Source organism: Abrus precatorius, unplaced genomic scaffold (genome assembly GCF_003935025.1).
Source record: "Abrus precatorius isolate BTA unplaced genomic scaffold, Abrus_2018 Scaffold2, whole genome shotgun sequence".
Lineage (NCBI taxonomy): Eukaryota > Viridiplantae > Streptophyta > Magnoliopsida > Fabales > Fabaceae > Abrus > Abrus precatorius.
This window is the reverse complement of record NW_020874362.1, coordinates 16,067,153-16,078,522: the sequence shown is the minus strand read 5'-3', so window position 1 is coordinate 16,078,522 and position 11,370 is coordinate 16,067,153.

Below are 11,370 nucleotides of genomic sequence, written 5' to 3'. Positions count from 1 at the left end.
GTGTAATGAACCCTAATTCATTTTAAGGAAATTCTAAATTTGAATTGTTTAATTCCAAGATTGCGTAATCAAGGAATGAGAGATTAGAGTTCATTGGATTGCTTAATTCATATGAAAACATAAGGTTGATTTTCGTTTGTTAAATCAACCTAATTCTAGGAGGAGAGGAAGAGTATTAAATCTTGAGAGGAATAGGGATAGAGTTTATATGAATGAACTAGGGGTTACTACATTTTATCGATTGAACTTTACAATTTAATTTTCTGCTTAAGTTGATTGAACTTGAAATCAAAAACTCCCCTTGTTTACTTGCTTTCTAAATACATTGCACACTACATGTTTGATATTTGGTCACTCGTCCAATGATTCATGGGAGACGACCTAGGCTTGCATCCTAGACTACATAAATTTTTTTTGCATATTTTGATGAAGGTTGACGATAAATCTTTTTGTAAATGAGAAAATATTTCGTTCATCAATGAACTCAAAAATGCTTTCAATAATTTATACAAAATCATACTATCACACGTTTATGAGTACAAATGTAATGCCCCAAATTTTGTAATATTAATTATTTTTATTTATATAAATTTTAATGCGTGTATATATGAGTATAAGTGTAAATGGATGTTGAAAATTTGCATTGAATGCGTAATGATGGTGTTTTGTGTGTAATGAGTATGAATATGTGTATATATATGTATGTTGTGGATGTGTGTATACATAAATGTATGCATGACTGGATAGGGTTGAAAATAGGCTAAGTCCCTAAGTGCAGGGTGTAATACTGGGTTGTCCTCGCTGCAGCGAGAAGGCCCTGGAGGAAGGACCAAAACTGTCACCTTCTCGCTGTAGCAACAGAGCGACAATTTGGGGTGCATTTCTGGGTGCAGTCTCGCTTTAGCGAAAAGGTCTCGCTGTAGTGAGATTCTGCAGAATCTAGGGTGCAGTTTCGTCTGAGATTGTCGTTGCAGCGAGTATCTCGCTGAAGCGAGAGTGTCACAACCAAAAAGGATTTAAAGGGGGTTAGGGTTCGGGGAGGGCTATTTCTCCCTCTCCCTTCGAAGTCCCTTGGATCCTCTCATTCCCAAACCCTTTTCCACCAATTAAATTGCCTCCAAAGACATTCAGAAGCTAGATTGAAGGTTGAATCCGTGTGGAAAACGCTTGGAGGTAAGTTTTAAACGGTTAGGGTTTTCATTTTTCCTCTCCTTTCTCTATTTTTGGTGATTTTTGGGGTTCTCATGGAGTTCCTCCATGTGGTAGGCTGAAATCTGTGTGGAGAGCATTTCCAAGGTCGAATCCGAGTGTGGGTCTTCAATCTAAGGTAAGGGGGCTCTACCCTACTCTTTTTATGTGTAATTGATTGAATATGGAGTTGCGACTGAGTTAGAAGGTAGAAAACGTGTAGAGAATGAAAGTTGATTGAGAAATGTGATGAGGGCAATGTGTCGTGAGATGTGAATATTGTGTGTGTTTACCTGAAATGGATGAATGTGAATTGTATGCTAGATGTTGCATGATAGAATGAATATTGTGAAATGAATGTGGGCATAGTGCCGTGTATTTGAATGCAATGTGGGTTGTGTGCCGTGTGTAAGCATAATTATTGCATGCGTGAATGGAATATGTGTAAATGGGCGTGTTAACACCATTGTAATGTGCTATGAATGGTTCAGCGATACACTGGGGGTGTGAAACATGAGGACGGTAGAAATACCTTAGGAAAGAGGGAGTAGTGGTGACACCAACTGTGGAACGAGTGCACCACAGGCCACACACTCTCTTCCTGACTAGACCTCTGACCACTACCTTTGCTGAGCGACCCGTGACTGCCCACGTGGTTTCCATGAGGCTGGGGTAACCGACGACTATTCATAGTGTAAATCTATTATCACAGTGCCACAGTGAGTGTGGCTAGTATGTGTATGCACGAGTTTGTGTATTGTACTTATGGATGTGAAATGTTGTCGATGCCGTGAGTGCATCGGTGTTAAATTGACATGAACTGTGTGATAATGCTGCCTGTAATTGTATTTGTTTAATGTATTGAAAACGTGCTGGATGTGAGACTCTATGTTGACTGTGTGTTTTTGGGTAGTGTAGAGTACTCACCCTTACATTCATTTATTAGTTAATCCAGACGATCAGCACCGGACTCAGTGAAGGGGTGGATGGAACTGCTATAAGACTTAGGATATTATTTTGAAACTGTTGTATTTGAATAAGTCTTATAGTAACTGTTTGACGTAATTTGTAACCCTTTTTCTTTATTTGAAATGTTTGATGAAACTTGGATTGAAAATGGAAGTTTTATTATTTCAAAAAATTGTCAAAATTCCTTATTTATTGAAATTAAATTTAAGGTGTTACAACAAAGTACATCATGTTTTTAGTAATGGAATAAAGCTTTCCTTACCTCAAAGAGATGGTTTTGTGAAGAGTTTTGCAAAAGAGATCATCCAAAAGACCAAGATCTTCCTAGATATTTCATAGGAGAGTAATTTTTTAGAAAAGAGAAAACAAAGAAAATGGAGGTGAGATTGAAGAACTAAACTCTGAGAAACTTACTTAGATTCAGTAGAATAGCTATTCAAGTTCTCGCTTGAACAAGCAAGTTCTTGCTTGAACGAGATGCTAGAAAATAAGACAATAATTTTTCTTCAGTTTTTTTGATAATCTCACCTGAGCGAGGAGTATTCTCGCCTAAGCAAGAATAGGTCCAGAGGGATCCTTATTCGTCTTGTGCCGTCTCACCTAGGCAAGACCCATCTTGCCCAGGTGATAGAACAATTAGGGGCAACATTATCCCTTCTCATCTAGGCGAGACTCATCTCGCCTAACCAAGAATGCTCTAGAACGCCTAGTTCAGAATACTCAATTTTAGGCATGTGGGGTGTATACCTATTTTTCTTTAGAACTGAGTATGTATTCATTTAACTACAACGTGATGATTGCTCAGATTGCATAAAGATTTGTCGCAAATCCCTATTAAAGTACGTAGAAATTTTGTGTAGTCTAGTAACACAAAAATTTTGTCTTGTTGGGAGTTGGCAGCCATATTCTTAATCAAATTGTGAGCTCCAACCAAAGTTTTTTCTACCAACAACCAAAAGTTGTAGAAAAACAACAGAAATATGTACCTAAATGCAGAACTACTCTATCTATTAAGAAGTTATATCAATGCTAATATATTCACAATGTAGAAAATTCAAAAATAGAACACCAAAACAAAGTGTTTAACAAATTCAATGCAAAAATTAACACCGAAGTCCCTGGCAACAACGCCAATTTGATGTTCGCTCAGATTGCATAAAGATTTGTCGTCAATCCTCATCAAAATATGCAAAAAATTTTTGTAGTCTAGGATGCAAGCCTAGGTTGTCTCCAATGACTTTGGTTGAAAATGTGCATTAAACATGTTACAAACATTCACTATGAAAGCAAGTAAAAAGGAGGGGTTTGTTTGATTTCCATATTCCATGTAAAACGCAATTAATGAAATTGAAAAAGTTAATCAATAATATGCATCAATCCTTAGTTCATTCATGTGATTCTATCCCTATTCCTCTCAACACTTAACACTCTTCCTTTTCCTTTGAATTAGATTAATTCAACAAGCAAGAATCAACCTTAAAACTCCATATGAATTTAAGCAAATTCAATGGACTCTAACCCCTTTTCCCAAGATTATGCAACCTTAGAAATTAACTCAGAATTAAGCAAACTAAGTTAAGAATTTTATTAAAATGAATTAAGGTTAATTAAGCAATGTCTCCCTCATTCAACCATTAATTCAATTCAAAGGATTGGAAAAAAAATTCATGAAGGAAAAGGAATTGTATAACATTCATAACCCAGGAATTCAAGAATCCAAGTGAACTCACTAAGGATTACAAAAGATTTATCCCTCCATAAGGATGGGTCTCACAAATACAAGATGAAAACAAAGAGAATTCAATGACATGAATATAAAAATCAAAGGAAAGTAAAGAGAAAATCTGAATCAAACCCTAGGTTAGGTCCTTGGTTGTCACCCAAGGCTGACCTAAGCTCTACAAGTGTTTCCAAAATGGTAAAAATCTAAAAGTGTAAAAAGTTCCTTAACCCTAATTTTCAAAAATCCATTTATAGTAAAGTGGTTGTCGTCCATAGTAGCTACTATGAAAACAATAGTAGCTATGCGCAACCTCCTAGTCCTGTTATTCTTCTCCGGAGTTGTCACTATAAGAGGTGATAGTGGCTACAGGTAGCACTAGCTACTATGGATTTGAAAGTGGCTAAGTGCAGTGTTGTATCATTTTGGCCCTTGCTGTAGTTGTCACTATGGGGTCTGAAAGTAGCTACACGCAGGCCTATTCTAGTTTGGGCCTTTGTAGTTTCCACTATCACTTCTGAAAGTGATCACTTTGGTCTGCCCTCAGAATCTAGCTTATTCTAGTGTCCACTATCACTTCTGAAAATGGCTACTTTCAACTCAAATTTTCTCAAAGGCTAAAAATCCATGGAATACGTCTAGAAATTCCTGCACAATTATTCAAATGATCAAAATTGTAAATTATATCTATGTAAATCAATGTAAAATAACCACAAATTAAGAAACCTATGATAATTGACCTAAATGGAATTTTCATCTTATTTACACTTTTTAAGTTTGCTTTTTCTATTAAAGAACACTAAAAAAACTAGTAAAAATTCAATAACATATGGATTTATCACAATCCCAAACCTAAACTTTTGCTTGTCCTCAAGCAAATCAAAACCTAAGAAAGTTACATGTAAAAGGGTTGGATTTATCCAAAAAAAAATTTTAAAATTTTTCATTCCAATATTAGACCTTAATAGGCACTTCCAATATTTCCAAAATCATGGATTCATTCAACAAAGAAATCACACTCACATCAATTATTTCGTGCAAAGTCCTACTAAACTGAAACAAAAATCTAGCAAGGTTTCATACAATCCACATAATGCAAAGAAATTATCTAGCTCACAGGATGGTGTTTCACTTTTCACTCATCAATGTTTTAGGCTAAGTGTTTTCCCTCAATTCATGCATTTTGCCTCACCCTACCATATGTTTGCCCATATTCTCAATCCCCTTTGCCTAGCTACAATGAACCACCTATCATGAGGGCTTTGTTGGTCACAAATGAGGTTAGGTTATGCTTAATTTTGATCAAGGAAGGTCAAAAGCTCAAGTGGATTTTCAAGAGAAAGGAGTTCTTTTGAGTGAATGAACATAAAAACTAGAATGAAATGTATTAAATGATGTAGCTTAAGAGGTTCAAGCATTCTTTCACCATGTTTTTCATTTACTTGCCTTATGTGGGAATCTTTCCAACTCAAGACCCTTGCTTTATAATTTTTTTTTTCGTTTTCATTCATTCATCATCATTTTTTTTTTGGACTTTAACAATCATTCTCTTCTTCAAATTTAAACTTTTTTTTTTTACATGTATTATTAACATGTATGATGTTCACCAGCCCAAACATAAGATTTTGCTTGTCCTCAAGCAACTACAGTGATAATCAGCACCTCGAACTTAGTTTCTTGCATTCACTCTTGATGCAACTCAAAAGAAATATCTCTCTTAAGGTAAGGAAATTATTTTTGCATACTAAATTTGGCAAAAGAAGGAAATGTGGAATAGGAAAATCAGGTGCAAGGGTGGGTGGATGTGTGCAAAGAGGGGCACAATGTAGGAAAATCAGGTGCAAGGGTATGCAAAGAAGGAAAATCAAAGCATCAAAGAGATCAATCTGGAAGACAAAATGTTCTTCAGATGGATGCTTCATAGCATCCAATATGTTAAAGCACACAATGTTATTCCCAAACTCCATGGTAAGTGTCCCGACATGCACATCAATTTTCGTTCTTGTAGTCTTCAAGAACGGTCTTCCTAGGATAATTGGTGTAGCACTCTTCATTGACTTGCCTTCTTGCATATCCAGGACGTAGAAGTCAGCTGGAAAGATGAGATCATTTACTCTAACTAGCACATCTTCAACAATCCCAGTTGAGTTTGTTATGCTCTTGTTGGCTAACTGGATAACTACACTTGTAGGCTACAGAGGGCCAAGAGATAATGAAGTAAAAATGGACAATGGCATAACATTTATGTATGCTCCTAAATCTAACATGGCATTCTAAATCATATTATTACCAATGATGCATGGGATGGTGAATGTCCCTGGGTCCTTACATTTCTCAAGCATTGTGGACCTTTGTTTCTCAAAAAGTGCAGAAACATTCCTACCCATGTTTACCTTTTCATTACCCTTAAGACACCTCCTATGGGTACACAAATCTTTCAAAAACTTGGTGTATTTGGGTGTTTTCTCGATCGCCTCCAACAGAGGTATATTCACCTCTACCTTTCTGAAAGTCTCTAAGATCTCCTTATCAGTTTTCTCAGGCTTCGTACTTGGCTAGATGACTCTTTGAGGGAATGGTAGAGGAACTATTCTTTCAACATTTTCTTGGGCAGGTGCAAGTTCTGGTTGTTCTTGAGTCTTTTCCTCTCTATTTTGATCAACTGTAGCTGGAGTATAGCTTAAGTCTTCTTTCTCGTTGGGCATTGTGGGTTCTTGTATCACTTTTCCAGATCTCAGGGTGATTACACTCACATTTCTGGGATTTACAACGGTTTATGCAGCGAGGTTTCCTGAACCTAAAGATTGCATCTGGTTCAGAAAGGAGGCTAATTGTACCACTTGATTCTCCAAAGTCTTAATACTAACCTCAGTTCTCCATTAAAAAGTGATGTTCATGGCCATTTGTTTCATGAGCTCTTCCAGTGATGGCTCATTTTTTTGGGGGGCACTAGGTTGTGATGAAGATGGTTGGTGATGTTGTTGGACTTGTTGTGGTTGATGCTGGGATTGATATGGTCTACTTAGGCCAGCATGATATGCTTGATATTGGTTGCCTTGCTGCTGGTTTTTCTGTTGTGAGTTGTTCCCCCATCTCAAATTTGGACAGTTCCTCCTGCCTGGGTTGTATCTATTAGAAGATAGATCTCAATTGGGCTGTTGCTGCGAATGCTGAAAAGGAAACTTATTAGTATAAATATTTGCAGCATAAGCTTAAGGATTACCTTCCAGAGTGTCAGACTCTTGTAGTGTAGGGCAGCTATCAGTGTAATGATCTATAGCTGAATAAAAGCCATACAACATGGATGGAATGGATGATGAAGGAGGTGAAGATGTAGCAGCACTCTTCTGGATGGAAGCCAATTGCTTCACTGTGGATGCTAATTCATCAAGCTTGTGTTCTAGCTTACTGGGTTCAGCAACTTGAATTTCACTTACACTTCTAGTAACACAAGAATTTTTCCTTGTTGTAAATTGTTGGGAGTTGGCAGCCATATTCTCAATCAAATTGCGAGCTGCAACCGGAGTTTTGTCTACCAACGCCCCTCCACTTGCGGCATCTATCATGCTCCTATCCATGGGGTGCAGTCACTCATAAAAATATTGGATGAGCAATTGGTCACTAATTTAATGGTGAGGGCAGCTGGCACACAATCTCTTGAACCTTTCCCAATATTCATAGAGTGTTTCTCTTTCAAGCTGTCTTATCCCACAAATTTCTTTCCTTATAGATGCAGCTCTTAATGCTGGGAAGAATTTCTCTAAGAAAAGTCTCTTCAAGTTGTCCCAATTGGTAATAGATCTGGGAGGGAGATAGTATAGCCAATCCTTGGCTGCATCCATCAGAGAAAATGGGAAAGCTTTCAATGACAAAAGTAATATGTTTCTAAATGCAGAACTACTTTAAATGCAAAAAAACAACAGACATATGTACCTAAATGCAGAACTACTCTTTCAATTATGAAGCTATATCAATGCTAATATATTCACAATGTAGAAAATTCAAAAACAAAACACCAAAACAGAGTGTTTAACAAATTCAATACAAAAATTATCACCAAAGTCCCCAGCAACAGCACCAATTTGATGATTGCCCAGATTACATAAAGATTTGTCGCCAATCCTCATCAAAATATGCAGAAATTTTGTGTAGTCTAGGATGCAAGCCTAGGTTGTCTCCAACGACTTTAGTTGAAAATGTGCATTAAATATGTTACAAACATTCACTATGAAAGCAAGTAAAAAGGGGGGGTTTGTTTGATTTCCATTCCATTTAAAAAGCAATTAATGAAAACGATAGTAGCTACGCACAGCCTCCCAGTCCTGTTATTCTTCTCTGGAGTTGTCACTATAGGAGGTGATAGTGGCTACAGGCAGCGCGCGTAGCTACTATGGATTTGAAATTGGCTATGCGCAGTGCTATATCAGTTTGGCCCTTGTTGTAGTTGTCACTATGGGGTCTGAAAGTAGCTACGCGCAGGCCTATTGCAGTCTAGGGTCTCTGTAGTGTCCACTATCACTTCTGAAAGTGATCACTTTGGTCTACCCTCTGGATCTAGCTTGTTGTAGTGTCCACTATCACTTCTGAAAGTGGCCACTTTCAACTCAAATTTTCTCAAAGGCTAAAAATCCATGGAATAAGTCTAGAAATTCCTGCACAATTATTCAACTGATCAAAATTGTAAATTATATCTATGTAAATCAATGTAAATTAACCAAAAATTAAGAAACCTATGATAATTGACCTAAATGGAATTTTCATCTTATTTAGACTTTCTAAATTTTCTTTTTCTATTAAAGAACACTAAAAAGACTAGTAAAAATTCAATAAAATATAGATTCATTACAGCATCTCTATGTTTTCAATGTGATGTTGCATGTTGGTTGTGGTGTGAGATGGCTTGAGTTCATGTATGTATAAGTTGTAAGGTTATTGAGTAAAAAGTGGGTGCATGTTGTGTTAGTTAGAGGATTTTGGGTCAGGTTGAACTGCAGGATATCTCACTGTAGCGAGAATGGGTCGTCCAGAACAAGGTCTTCTAGAGCTCTCTCGTTGTAGCGAGAGAGGCTCATTGTAGTGAGGAGACTCTTGGTGTAGCAAGAAAATTTTTGTTGCAGCGAAAATGATAGACAGTAGAAGGGTTCCACTGTCTCTTATATCTCGCTGTAGCGAGAGGTACTCGTTGTAGCAAAAATGACAGACAGCAAAAGGATTCCACTATTTGGTATATCTCGTTGTAGCGAGAGGTGCTCGCTGTAGCGAGAAGATCGCAAGCTGGGAGGTATTTAAGGGGGTTTTGAATTGAAAACTTTTATTTCTCATCAAACCACAAACCCCTCTCACTTCTCCTCCGCTCTCTCACCCTTTTCACTCAAGGAAAACCTTCTCAATGCCAAACTTCTTCCAATCCAAGTGAGAACCTCTACCTTGTGCGGATCTAGGTGAGTTTTAGGACATAATTCCTCTATTTCATCCCTCATTTTCTTTTGGTTTCTTTTCTCAAAGGTTTCTATTTTCCAATAGTGCAGAAATGTGAGCCTTTAAGCATTGTTTCTTTCTCTAGAACTCTCATGGACCAGATCTAAGGGAACCTATCTCAAGTAAGGGGAGCTTACCTAAGCTGGACTTGTTCATTCCATGGATGTCGAGATATTTAGATAAATAATTTCGTCTTAGCTGAAAATAAGTTGTTGTATGGACCACCTTTAGATTAAAACCCAGAGTGTGTATGGCTGAGTGGATTTCTCTGTTGCTTAATGAATGTTTTAAATACTGTGGTAGAACATGATGTACTGAAATGTTGTAATATATGTGCCAAGGATGTTAATATAGACTGAAATATTTAATTAATGTTGTAAGCTACTTAGTTTTATGGTGAAAATATGTAAAGTTATATTGCTGAGACCAAGTATATATATATGGCTATATTGCTGAGGCTAAGAATATGTATAGTTGCATCATGTTTATTTCCATCATTCTAGAGGCGAGTTACATGTTAGGTGGTTAGACATGTAATGATAGATATACTGAGTTATGTTGTGTTTGGATCCAAACGCCGGGATGGGTTGCTCCCAGACTGGAAACAGTTTCTCTAAATTACTTAGGCTGTGAAACCAGTTGGAACTGAATTGCTACATCTGTATTAGATGGGTTGGGAAGAGGCTGAACATGCTGCATCAATTGAGCTGTATAAACCTATCCGATATTTTCATATCCTATAATGATGACTGTTGATTTCATAAGCTCACCCTTGCATTTGTCTGTGTTGGCGTGTGTGTGTGTGTGTGTGTGTGTGATGCGATAATCGTATGGTGATGCGTGAATAGGTGTGACAAGTGAGGCATCCAGTTCTCATGCTGGAAGGTCTGCCTGAGGAAGGCATGAAGTCAAGTGCTTTTGTGAAGATTGTAGTTTTATTTATTTTGTTAATCTAGGTTTTATTAGTGGGTCTAGACTATTTAGCTATAGTCTTCAATAATGTAATTGTTGTTTATAGAAATTGTATTTTGAGCTCCATGTAAAGCAACTACTGTAAATACATACAATTGTATAATTTTTGGATTATATGAAAATGTCCTTATGGTTTTATTATTCTATTGTTGAAGTTTAATTTCTGAAAAGTGTACCTTTTATAATCTACGTATCACATAAATAACTCATGTTGGAAGTAGTGATGCATGATGTCATTAATCTTTTATAAAAAGGAGTCATGACACTCAATCTTGCTTGAGCAAGACCCTCTGCAGTTATCAACATTCATATTTTTCTAATTTAAAACAAAATATAATAATAATTAATAACAAATAAAACAATTAAGAAAAAAAGGTGTTACATTTTGCCTACTCCAGTTATCAATATTCATACTTTTCTAATTTAAAACAAAATCTAATAATAATTAATAACAAATAGCAATTGAGAAAAAAAGGTGTTACATTTTGCCTACTCCATGTTATTTGGATTTGATTATAGCTCCCTCTATCAGCAATAAAAATTTTGCAACAATTAGCCTTTCTACTTTGAATACAGATTATTCTAATGCTATTTTGAATGGATTAGAAATCATAAAATTGAACAACTTTATAAGTAGTCTCAGTTGGTCAAGTATTGTGCCTATGACTAGTACTACTAGTTCAAGTTCTAAGAAATTTGGCATGATAGTGGGTGCGAGTATTGGAGCATTTAATATAGTAGTCTTGGTCAGAATTTTGTTTGTACTACGCAAGAAAAGAAAAGAAGACATTTGAAAAGACAAGGTCATTCGAAAACATGGATCCCCTTGTCAATCAATTATGAAACTTCTCACACCATGGGAAGTAAATATTCTAATAGCACAACAAGTCTTGTTTCAAACTTTGGGTATCACATTCCTTTTAATCACAGTTCAAGAGGTTAGAAATAATTTTGATGAGAGTTGAGTTATTGGCATGGTGTTTTTGGTAAAGTATACAAGGGAGTGTTAAATGATGGCACTAAAGTAGCAGTTAAAAAAGGGA